The sequence below is a fragment of the Chlorocebus sabaeus genome, chromosome 13 (assembly GCF_047675955.1).
Source record: "Chlorocebus sabaeus isolate Y175 chromosome 13, mChlSab1.0.hap1, whole genome shotgun sequence".
NCBI classification, from domain to species: Eukaryota; Metazoa; Chordata; class Mammalia; order Primates; family Cercopithecidae; genus Chlorocebus; species Chlorocebus sabaeus.
Window position 1 is genome coordinate 98,192,490 of NC_132916.1, and position 20,873 is coordinate 98,213,362.

At 39.7% G+C, this 20,873-nt stretch overlaps 1 long non-coding RNA gene across 1 annotated transcript in view; it reads left to right on the top strand.

Annotated features, from left to right (window-relative positions):
• Window positions 1-19,906, top strand: part of LOC103239956 (uncharacterized) — a 74,854-nt gene extending 54,948 nt beyond the window's left edge. Inside the window, exons 2-7 of the long non-coding RNA XR_012095089.1 lie at window positions 6,793-7,032; window positions 10,317-10,396; window positions 12,679-12,766; window positions 16,101-16,350; window positions 16,656-16,732; window positions 16,943-19,906. This is a non-coding gene — a long non-coding RNA (uncharacterized lncRNA). The remainder of the gene's footprint in view (window positions 1-6,792; window positions 7,033-10,316; window positions 10,397-12,678; window positions 12,767-16,100; window positions 16,351-16,655; window positions 16,733-16,942) is intronic.
• Window positions 19,907-20,873: the final 967 nt, after the last annotated feature.

The following is a 20,873-nucleotide window of genomic DNA, read 5'->3' on the forward strand; positions in this document are numbered from 1 at the left end:
AAGTGGCTCATTTTCTTTTTCACAAGAGCATGGCCTTCTTACCCTCTTGAACCAGCCTGGCCTGCAGAAGAAAGCCTTAATTGTTAATATTATCCAACAATTAGGTCTTTTCTGCAGACAGAAGGGCAAATGGTCAGGGATACCTTATGTACAGTCCTTCTCTGCCCTGTGAGACAATCTGGATCTTTGCAGACAAGGCACAATTGACCCAGCCCCTTTAGCAATCATATCAGGCAGGCCTAAAGGGAATAATCCCCCAAGGCTACAAAAGCAACTTCCAGGCAAACCATCTGAGGCAGCCATTGGCTGTCCCAGCCCTTCAAGTCCATGCCACCAGCTCTTCCACCTCCATCCACCATTGCCAAAATTTCCCACTTCCCCACCTTAGCTCTCACCCCTACAGGAAATGCCCAAGTAGGGGTGATGCCGCTAGGTTCAAGTTCCCTTCTCATTGTAGGAACTTAGGCAAGTAAAGGGGGACTTAGGCCAATTTTCTGATAACCTTGATAGATATATAGAAGCCTTTCAAAATTTAGCTCAGGTATTTGACCTCTCATGAGGGATGTTATGCTGCTCCTAAGCCAAACCCTAACCACAGCTGAGAAGCAGCCAGCAGAGAAATTCAGAGATGATAAGTATGTCTCCTATAGTAGACCTAAAAGGAAAAGAGAAAATAGGGAAGGCAAAGAGATGAAGGAAGCACCATTCCCAATATGAAGGAAAGTAGTTCCTCTTTACAACCCTAGTTGGAACCCCAATAATGCTGCAGATGAATGGAAAAGGAAACATTTTTAATGTGCATATTTGGAGAGCCTATGAAGAATGAAGAAATTCGACCAAACCTCTTAATTACTCTAAACTGTCAATGATAGAACAAAAGCCAGCTGAGAATTCTGCAGCCTTTATGGGAAGACTAAGAGAGGCACTAATAAAGCATGCCTCCCTATCCTGAGTCAGTGGAGGGACAGCTCATCCTAAAGGACAATTTATTACACAGGCAGCTCCCAATATTAGAAGAAAACTACAGAATCAGACTATAGGACCAAATGGCACCTTAGAGAACCTCCTGAAGGAGGCCACCTCAGTCTTTTATAATATATACCAGGAGGAGGACCAGGAGAAAGAGAGGAAGCGAAAGAGAAGGACATAGGCCCTAGTAGCTTCTCTGCAGTCTTGAAAAGTCCAAGATCCCTGAGATGCATTTAGTAGTTGCTATCGGTGCGGCAAATCAGGGCACTTTAAGAAGGGAGTGCCCAGGAAGCAAGAAGAAACCAACACGACCCTGTCCAGCATGTGGCAGGGATCACTGGAAATCGGACCCTGGACATGAAGGTGATTGGGTTCAGAACGAGCCTCACAGATGATATAACAGGACTAGTGGGTTCTGGTGTTCAAAACGCTGGCTCCAGCAGCTCAAACTACCATTACAGCACAGGAGCTCCAGGTGATTTTGGAAATTGAAGGAAGAAAGGTAGATCTTCTGGACCTTGGGGCCAGCCTCTCTCTTCTCCTCTCTAATCCAGGCCTCCCCCTTTCCCATAGCATGACCATGAGGGTCATGTCAGGAAAAAACTCTAATTTGATATTTTCCTCAACCGCTTAGTTGCAGATGGGGAAAGCTACTATTTACATATGCCTTTTTAGTCATGCCAGAAACTTCCACTCCTTTATTAGGTAGAGACAGTTTAGCTCACATGGGGGCCAGCATTCTTATAGCCCCAGGACAATCTCTTTGTCTTCCCCTGGTGGAAGCTAATATCAATCCAGAAGTGTGGGCAACTCAAGGAAGAAAAGGTCGAGCTGTAACCACTAGGCTAGTCCAGATCCATCTTAAGGATTCCACCATTTTTCCTAACCAGAAACAACACCCCCTAAAGCAAGATGCTAGGAAAGGGCTAGAAGCTATTATTAATAACTGAAGATGCAGGGCCTCCTCAAACCCTGTAACAGCCCCTGCAACCTCCAATATTAAGAGTGTAAAACCCAATGGGGAATGGAGACTTTTCAGGACCTCCACCTCATTAATGAGGTCATAATCCCAATCTATCTGGTAGTACCTAATCCCTATACCTTGCTGAACCTATACCTTGCTGACCCAAATACCTGAGGGAACAAAATGGTTTACAGTCCTAGATTTAAAAGATACTTTCTTCTGTATACTGTTATATCCTGACTCTCAATATCTATTTGCCTTTGCCAATCTCTCTGGACAAATCACCCAGTTAACGTGGATGGTGCTGCCTCGGAGATTTTGAGATAACCCTCATTTCTTTGGACAGACATTGTAAAAAGAACTCTCCAAGTTTTCCCATCTTCAGGTGAAGGTTTTGCAACATGTGGATGATATACTGCTCTGTACCCCAACTGAGGCAGCTTCTCAGGAAGGCACTGAAGCTCTTCTTAATTTCTTAGCCAACAGAGGCTATAAACTTTCAAAATCTAAGACCCAGCTTTGCAAAACCTCAGTCAAGTATCTGGATTTAGTGCTGTCTGAAGGGACCAGAGCATTATGGGAAGAAAGGATTAGCCCATTTTCTCCTTCCCGCTCCACAAAAGCCTTAAGCAACTAAGAATTTGGGGGCATTTCAGGATTTTGCAGGCTATGGAAACCTAGGTATAGTGAGATAGCTCATCCTCTGTATCACCTCATAAGAGAAACTCAAGCAGCTAAAACTCATATCCTAGCCTGGGAACCTGAAGCTCAAAAGGCCTTTAAGCAGCTAAAGCAGGCCCTACTTAAGGCAACAGCTCTCAGCCTTCCCATAGGAAGAGCCTTCAATCTGTATGTATCAGAAAGGAAGGGAATGGCCCTGGGAGTTTTAATGCAGGCCCAAGGACCGGCTCAACAGCCAGTGGGTTGAGTAAGGAACTTAATTTGGTGGCTAAACTATGATCAGCATGCCTCTGAGCCATTGCTGCAGTGCCTTAACGGTTCCAGAAGCCTCCAAATTAACCCTGGGAAATGACTTAACTGTTTGTACCCCACATAATGTGGCAGAATTACAGTCCTCTAAGGGAAGCCTTTGGTTAACAGACAGCAGGCTCCTTAAGAGTAGAGTATCAAGCTCTACTCTTAGAGGGTTCCACCATCCAGTTAAAAACTTGTTCTCTCTTAAACTCACCCACTTTTCTCCCTGAGGGAACTGGTGAACCTGAACATGACTGTGAACAAGTTGTGGTACAGACCTAAGCAGCCAGGGAAGATCTCAGGGAACCTTTCTAAAAAATCCAGATTGGACCCTCTTCACAGATGAAAGCTCCTTTGTAGAGCAAGGAGTCTAAAGGCAGGATATGCGGTAGTCACTCTGAATAATTGTATTGAAAGTGCGTCTGTTTCTCCAGGCACAGGCACTCAACTAGCTCAACTGGAAGCTCTTACAAGAGTAGTTGAGTTAAGCAAGGGAAAGGTAGCTAACATTTACAATGATGCCAAGTATACTTTCTTGGTTCTCCATGCTCGTGCTGCCATTTGGAAGGAAAGGCACTTTCCTACCACCAATGGATCTGCTATAAAATACCCTCAGGAATTTAACAGGTTATTACCCTCAGTTTTCCTTCCATGAGAGGTAGCAGTGATGCATTGTAAGGGACATCAGAAGGGAGTAGATTCAGAAATAGCTGAAGGAAGCAAGCTAGCTGATTAGGTGGCCAAGTCAGCAACAAGGAAGCCTCATGATACCAACACATTTGAAGCACCTCTAATTGGGGAAGGCTTCATAAGAGAAATCAAACCTCAGTACTCCCCTGCAGAAATAGAATGGGCCACTTCTCAAGGGTACACTTTTCAGCCCTCAGGATGGCTGTAGTCAGAACATGGCAAGCTTCACTTGCCAGCATCCGCCAGTGGAAAGTCCTTAAATTCTTTCATCAAGCTTTTCACTTGGGAAAGGACAAAACTTATTAATGTGTCCATAGATCGTTTTCAAGAGAGAACTCACTAAAAATAGTAAAATAGGTTGTTAATGCTTGTGAAGTCTGTCTTAAAAATAATCCCCTGAACAGACGGCTTCTTCCTCCTCAAACCCAAAGGATGGGAAGTTATCCAGGGGAGGACTGGCAGATAGACTTTACCCACATGCCAAAGATGAAGGGCATCCAATACCTCCTAGTATGGGTAGATACTTTTATTAACTGGGTAGAAGCATTTCCAAGCCATACAGAAAAGTCCCCTGAGGTAGTAAAGGTGTTAGTTAATGAAATTACTCCCCTCACTTAAGGCAGCTTTCACACAGGGGGCCTCAAGGGCACTAGACATACAATATCATCTCCATTGCACTCAGAGACCCCAGTCCTCAGGAAAGTTAGATAAGACAAATGATACCATCAAAAGACATCTCAGGACATTGTCCCATGAAACTCACCCTTCTTGGGTAACTTTTCTTCCCGTGGCTTTACTATGTATAAGAAAACACCCTTCAAAGTTAGGTCTAAGCCCTGTTGAGATGCTGTACAGATGGCCTTTTCTCACCAACAATTTCTCATTAGACTAAGAGACTTCTGAACTGGTTAAGCATGTAGACTCTCTGACTCGCTTTCAACAGGAATTAACACAACTAGCAGAAGCTCTATCCCAAGAAGTAGGACCACCTTTTATTTCACCCAGGAGGTTTGGTATTGATAAAATCTCTCCCTTCTCTTTCTCCTTCCCTAAGCCCAAGCTGGAAAGGGTCTTATGCCCTTCTCCTTTCAACCCCCTTGGCAGTAAAAGTTACAGGTATCTATTCCTGGATACATTACACTCAAGTCAAAACTTGGAAAGCTGAGAGAGCAACCTCTGGCAGCCCAGAGGAACGTCCTGGATACCAATGTGAAGGAATAGGAGACCTTAAGCTCAAAATCATAACAGATAAGTAAATGAGCAAGGGCCACTTGTCTTACTCAATTCCACCTCTATCATTCTACTTTTTCTACATTTTTATCATCTACTTTTTCTCTCAAGATTTGCCGTCAAATATCGGAGGTTCTTTTTGACTCATAATTGCAGGGTTAATAGTTACCAACAAGAAGGGAACATGAAAGGTTTACTATCACTGAGTCTTCTAGGACTTTTTATTGGGTTTAGTGATACATTACACCCTTTAGCTCCTACTATATCAGCCATGGCTCATTCGTACAATAAGACTAATTGCTGGGTCTGTCCCAAGTGGTTTGCTCAGTTTAATAACACCAAGGAACCTCCTGATGACCCAGAACTTACAGTCTTAGGATTTCCTTTGTTAGACTTACCCTTAATCCCAAAAGATTTATGAGGCATAAATGGGACATGGTATAGGAGCACTTTCACTGAATAACTAACTCCTCTCAGGAAAACACTCCACCCCTAGTGCCAAGGAACACTCTCTCCAAGTATAAGCTTCATATCCTCTGGCTGGGAAAAGTTGACTGGGTAGTGGCAAATGCCTCCCACTGCTTTAAAAGCAGTGGGGAAGAACCATACTTCAGCGATCTCAAATATTGTAACATCACACTTGTAATTGCTGATAGTTCTAAGATTGGAGGAAGAAGGTGCCATAAGGGTGATCTAAAAGGATCAGATACCCTGTGGGGGGCTTTCAGAGTCTAGCCGCTCCATCTGGTTGGAAGTTCCAATGAGAATGGCATGCTCTAAGTAACCACCTCGATTATAATGTAAAGAATAACGCATGGGCCTTTCCAAACATGTCCCCTCATGGAATTCCAGACCCTTGTATGATGTTTGCTAATAGTAATCGCATGCCAATTTTGGGGCAAACTGGAGACTTCTGGACCAACAGCCCTTGCCACAAAGATCATCTGAGACACTGGCCAGGGCATATTATGTTGTTAATTTTTTGAAACTCCGTTTGTCAGGTGGACCCTTCTAATTTTTCATGTAAGATTCCAAATGGCATATTGTGAATAACTGTTCTGAGTATGGATATCCCCATCCTAAAGATGCTCCTATTATACGTAAGGGGGAAAAGCTTCTAAGATATAAGAAAGGTCTGTCTGTGTCCTCACAGGTCGCAACTTAGAACCATCCATTCAGGGACAGGATTATATTTCCATTGTGGCTCTTAGCTACACTTAATCCTCGCTAGGCACTGGAAAGGAACCTATACTACAGTAGCAGTGGTCCCCAACCTATTACTTTTAAATTCCACTGACAAGGATGCATCACCTAGGGACAACCCAAATCTAGGTTCCTTTTTAGAAAATGCACTATCTCAGATACACGAAACAAAGAGATTTATCATTTCCATGCCATCATATGGAGATTTAACCAAAAGAGAAAACTGGGGAGGGCATGCACATGACAATCCCATCTTAGAAAGATCATGGATGGGAAATTCTATAATAAGAGGCCTCTTCAGGTTTGCTGGTATTTCTCTGAAAGGTCAGTACTTAATATATTCATTATGATGTACTGAGGATGGAAGGCAACAGTAGGATCCATAGAAGTACAACAACAATCCATAGACTCTTTAGCCTCAGTAGTAGCACAGAATAGATGAGCCCTGGATATTCTTACAGCCGAGGTAGGGGGTGCCTGCTCAGTCTTAAATGAAACATGCTGCTTCCAGATCAACACCTCCAGTCAAGTAGAAGAAAACCTACAGGTCCTTAAAGATCAAGTTAAAATCGTTAACAGGTTAAGAGAAAATGCAGACTCCAACCCTGGATGGCTACAATTCCTCTTTAATGAATTTCAGTCTTCTTTGTGGAACTGATTAGCTCCATTATTAAGTCCTCTCTTGCTCATATGTTTTATATTAATGTTTGAACCTTGTCTACTCAATATTGTAACTCAAATTGTTTCCTCTCACCTAGAAGCAATGAAACTTAAAATGGCGCTGCAGACTGAACCAGGCATGGACACACCATTTTTCTGAGGACCCTTGAATTGACCCCAAGAGGAGCCCTAGCTGCTGTTCCCTGCATGATGCCCATTTTCAGCAGGAAGTATCCAGAAAGAGTCATTGCCCAACAACCCCTAACAACAGTTACGGTGACCACTTCAGAGGGTGGAATGATATAGGACTTAAGAAGATAGTACGGGTATGAGAGTCCTGGGTAAGTCTTTTCTTTTTAATGAAAAGCAGTCCTAAATCATTTTCTAACAAAGAGCTGACTGTAAAGTCTAGCTACAGACATACACAAGCAAGCTGCAAGCTTGCACGGGTGAGTGTCAGCAGGAACTAAGGACTAGACATGTTCAAGATAGCAGATCCACCATCCCTTATTTGCCAGTCACCTGTACAGCAAGGGGCAGACAAGATGATGGTGGCCAAGGAGAATTCATTTGCATAATAAGATTAGGGTGGGGCAACCAGCTTTCCCTCGTGCTATGTAAACATCACATCAGATCGAACCAATGTGTGAGCTCTACATAAATCAGACAGCAACTCCTCAAGCTGAACTATAAAATCCAGTGCCTCTGTGGCCAGCCAGGCTTTTCCACTTAGAAGACCTCTCTCTCTAGAGAGAGAGCTGTTTTTCTTTCTCTTCTCTTCTGACTATTAAGCCTCCAGTCCTAAACTCCTCCCTGTCCTAAATTTTCCCAGCAAGAGATGACTAACCCCAGGGTATATATACCAGATGATGTAGCCATTTCAGGAGTAGGAGAATAATTTAAGAATTAAGTTTGAGAATTAATTCTGATAATGTGTGTAAAGCACTTAGCACAATACATAGAATACCACATAGAAACTAGGTATTAGTATTTTGTATAATAATCTTTCCCCAAATTATTATAGTATAATTATATTTTATGTCTTTATAGATTCCCTTACTTTTATTTTTACAGACAATTTATTTCTTATTCAACATCTTAAAATTGCTTAACTTAAAATGCTTCATATATTAACTTACTTTGCATTTTTGTCATTTAGATCAATCACTTCTACAATATATAATAATTTCCACCTTCCCAATAATTTCGTAATATGTACTATAGCTGTACATCTTCAGGTGAATTATTTCAGATTGATAAATTTCATCACTTTGATTAGCTGGCAGTCACCTTGACACTATGTCAGCTGCAAGCCTGGGACACTCAAACTGTTATTGAAGTGCTGTATTTGAGCTGGGATGACAAAGGGAGACAAAGAAATATAAGTTACTGGAAACTTGTGCTATTTGTTATCAAATAGATTAGGATTTATACAGAGCAGTTTCATTATGAACTATAAGAAAAATGCATTTAATTTTTTAATACTAAACGTACATCCTTATTAGGAAATTTCACCTGAAAGAGTTTCACAGAATGCATCTTAGAAAACAGAATTCATCATGAATCTTACTTCTATTTGTTAGTTCTGAGAACACAGTACAGTTGAGTACTCCCAAAGTAATGAAAACCAGTGCAGAACTAGTATTTCCAGATTCTGGCCTTATTTTAGCTGTCCATTGCTGTATAACAAATTAACTAAAAACTTAGCAGCTTAAAAGGACAATAACATTTATTGTCCCACACCGTTTCTGTAGGTCAGGAATCCAGAATTGGCTTTGTTGGGTGGTTCTGGTTCAGAATCTCTCATAAAGCTGCAGTCATCTCAAGGCATCAATGAGCCTGGGGGATTTATTTCCAAGCTGTCTTGCATTCCCAGCCAAGTTAGTGCTGGTTGTTGGCCAGCAGTAACTTGGCTGAGGATGTAATTTCCTTGCCATGAGAACTTAGCCACAGAGCTTGTTGAGTGTCCTCACCACATGGCAGTGACTTGCTCCAGATCAGTAATGTAATAGACAGCAAGGCACTGTGTTTCTACAGTCCTGCCTCAGGAATCATACTCTGCTTTTTCCACAATATTCTATTAATTACCTGGACCAGACTAGTCACTGTGAGAGGGAAGCACTAAATACCAGGATGCAAAAATCTTCGAGGCCTGTTTTAAAGGCTGGCTACCACATTACCCTTGAAAGGGCTATAGAGACCATGGGAATCAAATCAGGTGAATGGTTTAGCCCTAGTTGAAGCTCCTATCATGATGTAAATGTTCTCTGCCTCCATTTTTATTACAGTTAATGCCCAGAACTCACACGACCCTAGTTTCTTCAGGTTCTTCTTTTTTTTTTTTTTTAATATATATATATTCCTGGCCAGGAGCAAGTGGCTCATGCCTGTAATCTAGCATTTGAGGAGGCCAAAGCAGGTGGATTATTTGAGATCAGGAGTTTGAGACCAGCCTGACCAACATGGTGAAACCCTGTCTCTACTAAAAATACAAAAATTAGCTGGGTGTGGTGGCGGGCACCTGTAACCCCAGCTACTTGGGGGCTGAGTCAGGAGAATCGCTTGAACCCGGGAGGTGGAGGTTGCCGTGAGACGAGATAGTGCCACTGCCCTCCAGCCTGGGTGACAGAGTGAGACTCCACCTCAAAAAAATAAAATTAAATTAAATTTTTAAAAATCCAATTACTATGCTTATAGATTGTGAAAATGTCAAATGGGTAGATATGTGACTTATTTCTCTTAAAAAAGAAAATATAAATAATGTAGAAAGAAGAAAATACAAATAATGTAGTACAAATGAGTTTCAGTTACTGCTGTACAAATTATTAATTGTGTTGATTTTAGGCAAGGAGTTCTCATCTCTAAAGTGAGCATGATGAGGACAATAATGATAGAAAAAAACATAGTGTTATTATAAAAATTAAATATAAATACATTTGAGAAGTCACTCTAAAACTGTAGTGCATTGTGAATATTGTCAAATCAAAGTGATGTCTGATAAGTGGTGGCTTACATACACCACCTTATCCTGAGTCAAGTTCTAGCTGCATGAATAAAAATGGCAAACAACTACTACTGCTACTATGATAACTAATATCAAATTTGAAGAAAATAAAGAGAGTAAAGCAAAAGAAATCCATTAGACTGTCCTGGGGCAAAGTTCCACAAATCAGTATGGAAGCTGGTGAATAAATGTTGCACCTCCTACCATTAAGGTGAGCAATTCTGGGAGGCCTTTTGTATGCTTCTCAGCAGGTCAATGGAATTGAGACTCTGTTGCCATAGCAGTGACCTCAACCATACATTTTTATATTAGCTTTTTTCCTTTCCTTATGCTTCGTGGCTATGTACAAGCCACCTTTCCCCTAGTAGTTAAAATTAAGATAGCTATGTAGCATAACTGTATTGAGAATAGGAATGCTGCTTGTGGAACACAGATGACAAAATAGCAAGCTAAGTGGTTGAAGAGGCAGGAGTGTGGCAGTGGGAGCAGTCCACCAGGGTATGCAACAATGAGAGAGTACAAAACAATAACAAAACTAACAACATATCAGAATGCTTTCCAAGAATACCATGTACCAGCAGTTTTACGTAATGTCAGTGACAAAATCCTCTTTCCCGCCAGGTTAGGCCGATCTTGCCACCAGTCTTCTCATCCTTGTTCCTCTGGATGGTGAAGTTACTTTTCAAGTCCAATCACAGTCTGTAAGTTTGATATGTCATATTGATAATTTGAGCATTTAAATGTGGATGGGGTGTGGGGTATGTAGCTGTGCCAGGCTCAGTTTTAACATGAGCAGTTTGATTGACTTTTAACAATAAATTGTCTTTTTTTTTATGTTAAGCATGCTCGAGGTACTTTTTGTTGTCCCATACAGAACAGCTTGGAGTGAGAGAGAAACAGGTCCTTGGGTGCCACAAAGTTCCTAAATATTCCTTTAAAGTTTTAGGTACAATGGTGAATAATACCTAAGTCAATGCATTTATATCCAAGAATACAATTGACTTGTTCTAACATATACCACAAAGCTCTAGTCAATAAGATGGAATCGTGGCGCTATTCTTTGGGGATCTAGAGTTTCAGTGTACATTATCAATTTTGTTGTCCAAATAAAATTAGTAATATTATATACGTTCTATTGTCTTCACTTTTCTATTTTACCCTAATTCATTATGTCTTTGAGGGAAATCAATAGCTTATACTTATGTTTTTCATACAGAATCATTTCCTAGATATTTAGTAGTTTTAAATGGACATTGACGTACAGTCTTTTCAATATCCATTATTTGATAAACATGAAAGCAACAAAGGGTTTGCCAATTTATTCCCAAATGTAATTAATCATTGACCTCAACACATTGTCTCCTGGGAAAGTACAATATGACTAATTAGTGCTTTTTCTCCTCTGTGCCAATGAAATAGAAAAAGAATATATATGAACTGATTACATAAAATGTGTTTTCACAACTCTTCTTGTCATGGCAGTCATGACTAAGTTTGATCAATTATTTTCCTATTCCTAAGTTGAAAATCTCATTGTCAAAACATTAAGATGTATTTATTATAACATATATTAAGTTCGCAAAACAATGTGCTGGGTTAGTTCCTAACCAGTAGTGATTTCTTTTTAGATTTAATATGTCCTAGACCTTGTTAGCCTTATAATAATTTACTTATTTTCTTTAAGGTAAATTTTTGCCATTAGTATAACAAATATGAAACCAAATATTTTAATTTGTGGTTATATATGCCATCTCTGAGAATCAGACTTATTAGCCATCTAGATAACCTTTTACTTAGTGAAATCTTTGAAAATGAAGACTATAAAATGCCTTGTAATGAAGGAATAACTTATCAACTGTAATTATTTTAATAGCTATGTGCATTGGGGTTGTCTATGGTGTGAGGAGGCAGCCTTGGGTATAGCTTAGTGAGGTTTATAGAGTGGGACAGAAGAATTATTTTATAACATCATTGGAAACAATTTAGGGGAATAAAATTTGAGAGTATATCAAAATACATATTAAAATGACAACTTGTAACTCCAAAATTAAACTGTTATTGGTATCCGTCATTGAAAAATGCAGAACAAGCTATGAAAACCTGTTGAATGTTTGCACAGAGGCCACATTTGGAGGTAGTACCTCACACTGTGTAAGTAGTTGCACACTCTAGGCCAGAGTGTCTGTTTGGAAAGCAGAGATATAAACTCCTTGACACAGATTAGAATGGAATATTTTGAGGACTCACTATCATGAATTACTATTCAACTGCCTAGTTGTTCCTGGATTCAACGTAGTGTAGGTATCAAAATTCCAAAGTGGGATGGGCGCGGTGGCTCAAGCCTGTAATCCCAGCACTTTGGGAGGCCGAGACGGGTGGATCACCAGGTCAGGAGATCGAGACCATCCTGGCTAACATGGTGAAACCCCGTCTCTACTAAAAATACAAAAAACTAGCCGGGCGAGGTGGCGGGCGCCTGTAGTCCCAGCTACTCCGGAGCCTGAGGCAGGAGAATGGTGTAAACCCGGGAGGCGGAGCTTGCAGTGAGCTGAGATCCGGCCACTGCACTCCAGCCTGGGTGACAGAGCGAGACTCCGTCTCAAAAAAAAAAAAAAAAAAAAAAAAAAAAAATTCCAAAGTGGGAGTTAAGAAGTGAGTGCCTTGAGTTTAACGTAAACACCCATGTGACCATCTGTGGGTTCCTAGATCCTTACTAGTAAATAGATGGCCTATGTGCTGTTACCCTCACTCCTACTGATATGGTTTGGCTCTCTGTCCTCGCCAAAATTTCCTGTTGAATTGTGATCCCCAGTGTTGGAGACAGGGCCTGGTGGGAGGTGTTTTAATCATGGGGGTGGTTTCTAATGGTTTAGCATCATCCCCTACTACTGTCTTGTGATAGAGTTCTCAGGAGATCTGGTTGTTTGGAAGTGTGTAGCACCTCCCCCTTCACTCTCTCTTCCTCCTCCTTCTGCCATGTAAGATGTGCTGGCTTCCTTTTCCCCTCCGGCCGTGATTGTAAGTTTCCTGAGGCCTCCCCAGAAGCAGAAGCCTGTACAGACTGCAGAACTGTGAGTAAATTAAATCTCTTTTTAAATTTTTTATAAATTACCCTGTCTCAGGTATCTCTTTATAGCAGTATGAGAACAGACTAATAAACCTACCAAACATGAGCTTTTCCCATAGTATATCTCTTTACTGATCCTGTATGGGGCTCCAGGATTCTTTCCAACACAGAGAATCAAGAAGCTAATCTCCAGGAACTGGCATAAATCTTACTTATTACGCTCTCAAAAAGGTAATCTTCACTATCTGTTTTATTTCTGATATTTTTAGAGTGTTTAACTATTGTTCCAGGGATGAGTGAGGGGCCTAATTTTTCCCATGAATTAGACAGAATCCCATTGAATAGGCTAGGTGACAATCATCAGCAACCAGAGGTGGTTGATATCATGCTTATGCACCCCTTTAATATCTACTGTTGTGTTTCTCTGCCCTCTAGTTCAAAGTATTTTTCCTCTTTTGTGCACATATATACCAGCAGGAGCTCTAATGCAAATTCTTTTTTAATCTGCCTCCTGTTACACGCTGATTGTAGGCTTATTGGTTTATTTGTATTTTGGTTTCCTTTTAAATTGCATCCTTCAATACAAAACTGTGAGCATAGTGACTCGAGAAACAATATAAATGAATTTTTGAAGCATGGAGTAAAAATCTTCATCAGAACAATGGTGGTGTTTTAGTTATTTATTTGGGATCTCCCAGCATATAAAGATAGCATTTACTCCACTTCTTGAGAACCGAAGGACTGGAAAAGAGGTGACTTCTGTTGAAAATCCTTCTCTCCAATACTTTCTGTATAAGTAAGAGAACTATCATATTTACATACTCTGTTCATTAAAATGTATTGACTTTAAATTTTCAAGGAAATTTGCATTTCTTCTGACTTCCTTTTGGAACCTAAGATCATCCTCTTCCATCTAAATTTAAGAAATATTTATTGAGCACCTAATATGTGTCTTAATTATTCACATCACCCACTCCCACAGTAAGGGATATCATGATGATTGAATCTGTATTTCTGGCTTCCCAAGTCTCACAACTTTAGAAGGAAGTGATACACAGAATCAAGGTATATGAAGAAAAATTCCAAAGTAGGGGCACAAAAACTGCAGAAAGTGAACTGGGGAAGGAGAAATTAATTCAACCTGTGGTATAATACAACTTAGAAACTGTCATGGGAGACATAACACTTACCATAGTCTTAAAAGATGAGGATACTGTTTTATGGCTAAGTTTTAAGAGCTTTTAATGTTCCTTGAAAGTGGAGTGCAGGGCATAAACAAAACCAAAAGAGATGTTTTTCGGAGAATGACATGTGAGTTAATAAAGTTAAATATTGCATTGAACTGGAGAAATGAAAGAAAGGTATGGATTAGGAAGGTTAGGTAAACAGGCTAGGACCAGGCAGTGAAGGAAACTGTCAGTCTGAAGAGGAAGAAGCATTTCTTTTTAATGAGATGGTGAATCCTGGTTTTTCATTTTGTGTTTAAAAAAGATTTAGTTGCTATAAAGATCTAACAAAATTTTTCTTAGGAATAATACTCCAATTCTTACATTTGATCAAACGAAGCTATTCTACATTCATGTTTCTAGCCAAAGTAGGCTTCTTTGAAAGCAATCAGGATTCTTATGGTTTAATAAATGGTTTTAATAACCAACTGCTAATCTGGAGGATAGAAGCTTGAATATTTAAATTGACCACTTGTTTGTGATACACACTATTTTTCTCTCTCTCCCTCATACACACACACAGAAAAACACATATTGGGTAGGCAGGACAATGGCTCCTCAAAATGTCCTCATCTTAATTAATTACCAGGAACTGTGAAGATGTCACCTTACATGGCAAAGGGGACTTTGCAGGTGTGATTAGATTAAGGATCCTGAGGAGATTATCCTGCATTATCCAGGTGGACCCAACATAATGTCAACGGTGCATGGAAAGATGGAAAAGGCAGGGACAAGATCAGAGACAGAGCTTTGAAGTCGTTACACTGCTGTCTCTGAAGATGGAGAAAGGCGTATTCTGCCAAGAAATGCAGGAATCTCTGGAAACCTATTCTTTCCTGGAACCTCAGAAAGTATGCAGCCGGCCAACACCTTGATTTAATTTAATTTAATAATTTTGTGAAGGAATCTGACCTATTTATCTGTTACTCAAAAAAACTTGCTTTTGACTAGACTCAGACAAGTAGAAGCTCACAGAGAGGACAGTCTGTTCCTGGCGGGTTTTTGTTTTGCTTTGGTTTTGTTTTTGTTTTTAGCCTCTTTCATTTACTTGACCAAAAGTTTAGCATATTCTACAACCTCTTCCTTACTTTTCTTAGTAAGCTGTTCCTTCAGAGAAATATGCCAGCATTTATGCTTCAGGACATCTAGTAAAAATCTCGGGTGCTTTGGCTCCAGGTTTCTTACCTTCTTTTTTCTAAGGGCTTTTTAAATTTATTTTTATTTTTACAACATATTGGCAGACATCATCTTTTTCAGACAGACTGAAAAGTTTTCAGACTCTTCTAGCTCTTTTGGGCCTCAGGCAATGAGGCACTGTAGTATCAGTCAGTCCAGGAATATCCTTCCCTCTCTTTCTCTTTTTTTTTTTTTTTATAAAGATGATGTTAAGAATGCTCAGATTGGCATCCATAATGCAACCATACACAGATTTGCATTTTCTTTCTTCAGCTCTCTTTGGTCTAAAACAGGAATACCCCTTAGTCACAGGCAGATATGGCCACAGGTCAGGATACCCGGCTTCATGGGGAAATCTTGTTTGTCGTTCCCACCACCGATTTGGACAACATAACCCTTTCATTCTTTATCCAGCGCATCAGCAGCAACGCCTGTGGCCATATACTTCTAAGAAAACCCATGAAGTTTATGTTCATAGTCAACAAATTTCTGGCAACCAGTGGCTGGGAAGAAGATATTCAGCTTCATCTTGAAGCAGCATCTTGATTTTAGCCCATGTGACCCATTTTGTACTTCTGATCTTCAGAACTATAAAATAATGTATTTATATTGTTTTTTTAAATTTATTTATTATTATTATACTTTAAGTTGTAGAGTACATGTGCATAACGTGCAGGTTTGTTACATATGTATACTTGTGCCATGTTGGTGTGCTGCACCCATCAACTCGTCATTTACATCAGGTATAACTCCCAATGCAATCCCTCCCCCTTCCCCCCTCCCCATGATAGGCCCCAGTGTGTGATGTTTTTAAGCCACTAAATTGTGATAATTTATTCACAACAGTACTGGGAAATTAATACAGGTAACTATTTTACACTCAAGTACTCACATAGGCAAAACTCTGTGTTTTTGTTTTTGTTTTTGTTTTGACAGAGTCTCACTCTGCTGCTCAGGCTGGAGTGCAGTGGTGCGATCTTGGCTCACTACAACCTCCACCTCCCAGATTCAAGTGATTCTCCTGCCTCAGCCTCCTGAGTATCTGGGATTACAGGCTCTTGCCACTATGCAGCTACTTTTTGTATTTTTAGTAGAGAAGGGGTTTCATCATGTTGGCCAGTCTTGTCTTGAACTCCTACCTCAGGTGATCTGCCCATCTCAGCCTCCCAAAGTGCTGAGATTACAGGTAACTTTATTTTTTATTGATCAGTCTAATTTCTGATTCAAAGTTCTTAATCAGTCACATAAAGTAAACATAAGCTAGTCCTTTTTCAGGTAAGTGTAGTGAAATTCTGTAACTTTCCATGCATTTAAATTTGTTCTCCTGCCCACTGCAAGCCACTAGCTCTGATGTTCACCTAAGATGTGAAAGGGTCTTTAAGAAATATCACTAAGCATTGGCAAAGAGTACATGAGTGACCTTGTTTCTACTGGACTGCACAGAGATATAGAACAATCAACTGATGGGATTTTAATTATTTTGGTCTTTAGCTTCTAACCCTGCTACATCTACAGAGGTGTCAGGTCTCCTGCCTGACCTTGGGACATCGTGCCAGGAGATAGCTCAGGTATTCCTTCCTCATTTTGATCTCTAGTCTCCATTGGTTGTGCTGGCCTATGCACAGCCTTTCTTCAGGCCTTCGATCCTTTTTGAAAGGCAAAGAAATGTTTAGTTGTTCTCTTGTTCATTATATTGGCCATGGGAGACCTGGGGCTGTTGGCGAGCATTGACTCTGCCCCTAACATTCCTACTCTATCTCTGTTCTATCACTATTAAGGCTAGAGGAACACCAGCAAGTTTGTTACCCAGTTCAGAGAGGACAGAAGAAGTCCTCCTAAAATAACAAGATGGCAGAGAGAAGAGGTAGGCCAACTTCCTTACTGGACTCCTTACTCCCCAATTCTCTTTTCGCTCCTCAGATCATATGGGCTTTATCAAATGGGCAAGATACAAGGGGAAGTACTAGAGAAGAACCAGGAAACAACTTATTCTCCAAATAGTTCCACTTTTAATTTTTTTCAGTCTTGTTCTTAGACCTTACCTGTTGAGCTGAAAAGCTAAGAATCTGTACCTTGGTCTAACATGATAACTAACTCCAGGACAAATGGAGGTTCCAAGGTTTAAATTATGAAGAGGTGAGTCCAGGGCTAAAATTAATGAAAAGCTCTCTCAGAAAAAAAGAGAGAGAGAGAGAGAACATTTCATATTATTTTTCCACATATAAAGGAAGAAACTGAGGCCCAGGGAGATGAATAAAATGGAGTTTGTAGAGTAGGAGTCAAACTCGTAGCTCTCTGAATTCAATCCCCAAGTTTTTCAGAAGATATGCTGCCTCCTCAGTAAATTATTAAAATCATTATTCAGCCTCAGTTTCTTCATCTCCAAAGGAAAAAGCTTGAACTGATGAATTCTAAGGCCCATTATAGCTCTAAATGTGTCCTTTAGTTTGAAAATATTCAGCACTATCTAGGTGAGAGAAAAGAAATATGTGTGTCCTTACCGTCAGGTGGACTCACAGGCCTTCCCTTAAGAAAGAGTATAAATAGGGATCCTGCACTAGGTTGCAGAGACCTCTGTATTGCTAGTACCAATAGAAATGTTCTGTCTATTAAAAATCAGTGGCAATAAAACAGGACCTACAGATACCAGTAGATATTTAGATTATTTTATGTTCATATGAATGATATTTATTATTTTTATCTCTAAATGTAAACCTTTGTAACTCACATACTCAGTAACTCTTTTAATCAAATTAATACATTAAAAGAGATTCATTCTAATAATTATTATTATTTTTCATGCAACCTAATTATTTGGTTCCATTTTAATATTATAATTTGTATACTTGGCATTATAACTTTCCTAATAGTGGCATTAACTTTGATTTTTCTCAATTGATTATTTCCCAAAGAGCCTGATCTTCAAATTCTTTTCCAGTATCTAATACTGAAGCTCAGGTTGTTTGCTATCCTCTATCTTAACTGCACGATTTACACCTGGCCACATATTGACAGTTTGAGTTAGTTTCAGGCAATGAAATGTGAAAACTCTGATTTACTATGTATGCCTGTCTAGAACAGACCTGCCACTGCTTCAGGAGAAGTCCCACTTCAAATTTTTTTCCCAATTGATTCTGAAACTTGAACTGCAGCAGCATTTATCAAAGAGATTAGAAATGGCTCAGGTGCATTCCCGGGGGTAGAGAATTCCACTGGAACGTGACTGTGCCCTTCATCTAGTATGTGAAATAAGGATAGTCACTATCTATTGGTTCATTCATCTTTTTACCAGGGAAAAACAAAAACAAATAGGTTTCTTTAAAAACTGTGTTCTCCTACTTTTTTCTAAATTTTAGGATTCATATATAGGAAAATTATCTCAATTAGTCAACATTTTATCAATCAGTTAAATTGATAGATATACCTCTTTGAATCTACAAAGTTAAATATTGTACCCAAATACATCAGAGAAGTCTACTTTACAAGTTGAATTCAGAATTAAAGGCATAGAAACATATGTTTAAGTTAAGGAATTAACCGACAATTTCAGTATTTTTCAAGCCAATTTGTTTTAGAAAAAGGAAACCATGAAATTCAAATTTTTGGTGACAGTTTATTTATTTTTCATTTATCTACACTACCTTAGGACAAAACGAAGATAGATATAGTGAAGAAATATGAATTCAAGAGGCAGTGTTCTAATTTTGTAAATGGAGGTCTGTTTTATAAGAAAATTGTATTAGAAAACAGATGCAATAAAGGTAGCAAGAAACAGACAGAAGGTAACAAGTATTTCAGGATAACAATGGATGATGTAGAAGCAGCAAAGAAAACTTGACACTTCAAATTTAGCTGGGGCAACATCAGAAAGCTAAGTATTGAGGAAATCTCTGAAGACTGGTTAAATACTCTGATACATTAACACTAAACCTTATGAAAATGGTTTATGTGAGTCTAGGTAAAGCTATTTCTCTAACATCTTAAGCACCTAATTTCCCTCATCAGCAGGGTTTACACATTAATATTTTCAACATAAAGCTTCCTTGTAGAGAAAAGAAGAAAAATCATATTTACTGATTGCTTCCTATGTGGAACTGTTTGGTGAGGCTGAGTGACTTGCTCATACACCCAGATCTGTCAACACTACCACATCCCAGAGCTTTGAAGTCCACAGTTCCAACTATTTCCAGAAGGGGATTCAAAAACAGATAAAGGCCTTCTGTATTTCCAGGTACCTTATAAAGGAAGCATTCACCAATCTTATTTCTCAGACTAGGGGTCAGCAAACATTTTTTTCCCTAAAATTTCAGATGATAAATATTTTAGGCTTTTCAAGTCTTTGCATTCTCAGTCACACCTACTCAGTTCTGCCACTGTAGCACAAAAGCAGCTATATACAATCTGTAAATGAATGGGCATAGTTGTATTCCAATAAAACTTTTTCACAGAGCCGTCAGTGGGCTAGAATCGACCTATGAGTTACAGTTGGCCAATCCCTGATGTCGGCATTGATAGAATTGACCATGGCTTTTGGGACTTTAATCAATTTTCCCATTGGTGTGTGTGTGTGTGTGTGTGTGTGTGTGTGTGTGTGTGTGTGTGACGGAGTTTCGCTCTTGTTGCCCAGGCTGGAGTGTGGTGGCCCAATTTCAGCTCCCTGCAACCTCTGCCTCCCAGGTTCAAGCAATTCTCATGCCTCAGCCTCCTGAGTAGCTGGGATTACAGACACCCACCACGTCCAGATATATTTTCTTTTTTTCTTTTTTTTTTTTTTTTTTTAGTAGAGATGGGGCTTTGCCATGTTGGCCAGGCTGGTCTTGAACTCCTGACCTCAAGTGATCCGCCGGCCTCGACCTCCCAAAGTGTTGGGATTAGAGGTATGAACCACCCCGCCTGGCCAGCTGGCATACTCCTTCTTAAGCATAAGAGGTAAGGGTCAATAATCATGAATGAATGCTGAAGAAGGAATTAAAAAATGAGAACTATTTAGTTGTGGTATCCTAAGCCTTATAACAAGCTAGCCAGTAGACAACACACAGATTCCTAATTATTACAATATGCTGCTCACATTCTTTTTTCTCCTACTTAAGTAGAGAATCTGGGAAACACGTATTCTTCTGTATAAAGCAGAATATCTGAAAAACTTTAAAAAGTAAAGACCAAAAAACCCCTCCAAAATATGCTTCCTCAAAAGTGAGTAAAGAGTGATTTATTCTGGTTAGACTACTCACCTTAATATAAAAATCCTTCTGATGGACACTTGGGTTGATTCCAAGTCTTTGCTATTGTGAATAGTGCCGCAATAAACATACGTGTACATGTGTCTTTATAGCAGCATGATTTATAATCCTTTGGGTATATACCCAGTAATGGGATGGCTGAGTCATACGGTACTTCTAGTTCTAGATCCTTGAGGAATCGCCATACTGTTTTCCATAATGGTTGAACCAGTTTACAATCCCACCAACAGTGTAAAAGTGTTCCTATTTCTCCACATCCTCTCCAGCACCTGTTGTTTCCGGACTTTGTAATGATTGCCATTCTAGCTGGTGTGAGATCAGTGACAGACCAGATTAAGAAAATGTGGCACATATACACCATGGAATACTATGCAGCCATAAAAAAGGATGAGTTTGTGTCCTTTGTAGGGACATGGATGCAACTGGAAACCATCATTCTCAGCAAACTATTGCAAGAACAGAAAACCAA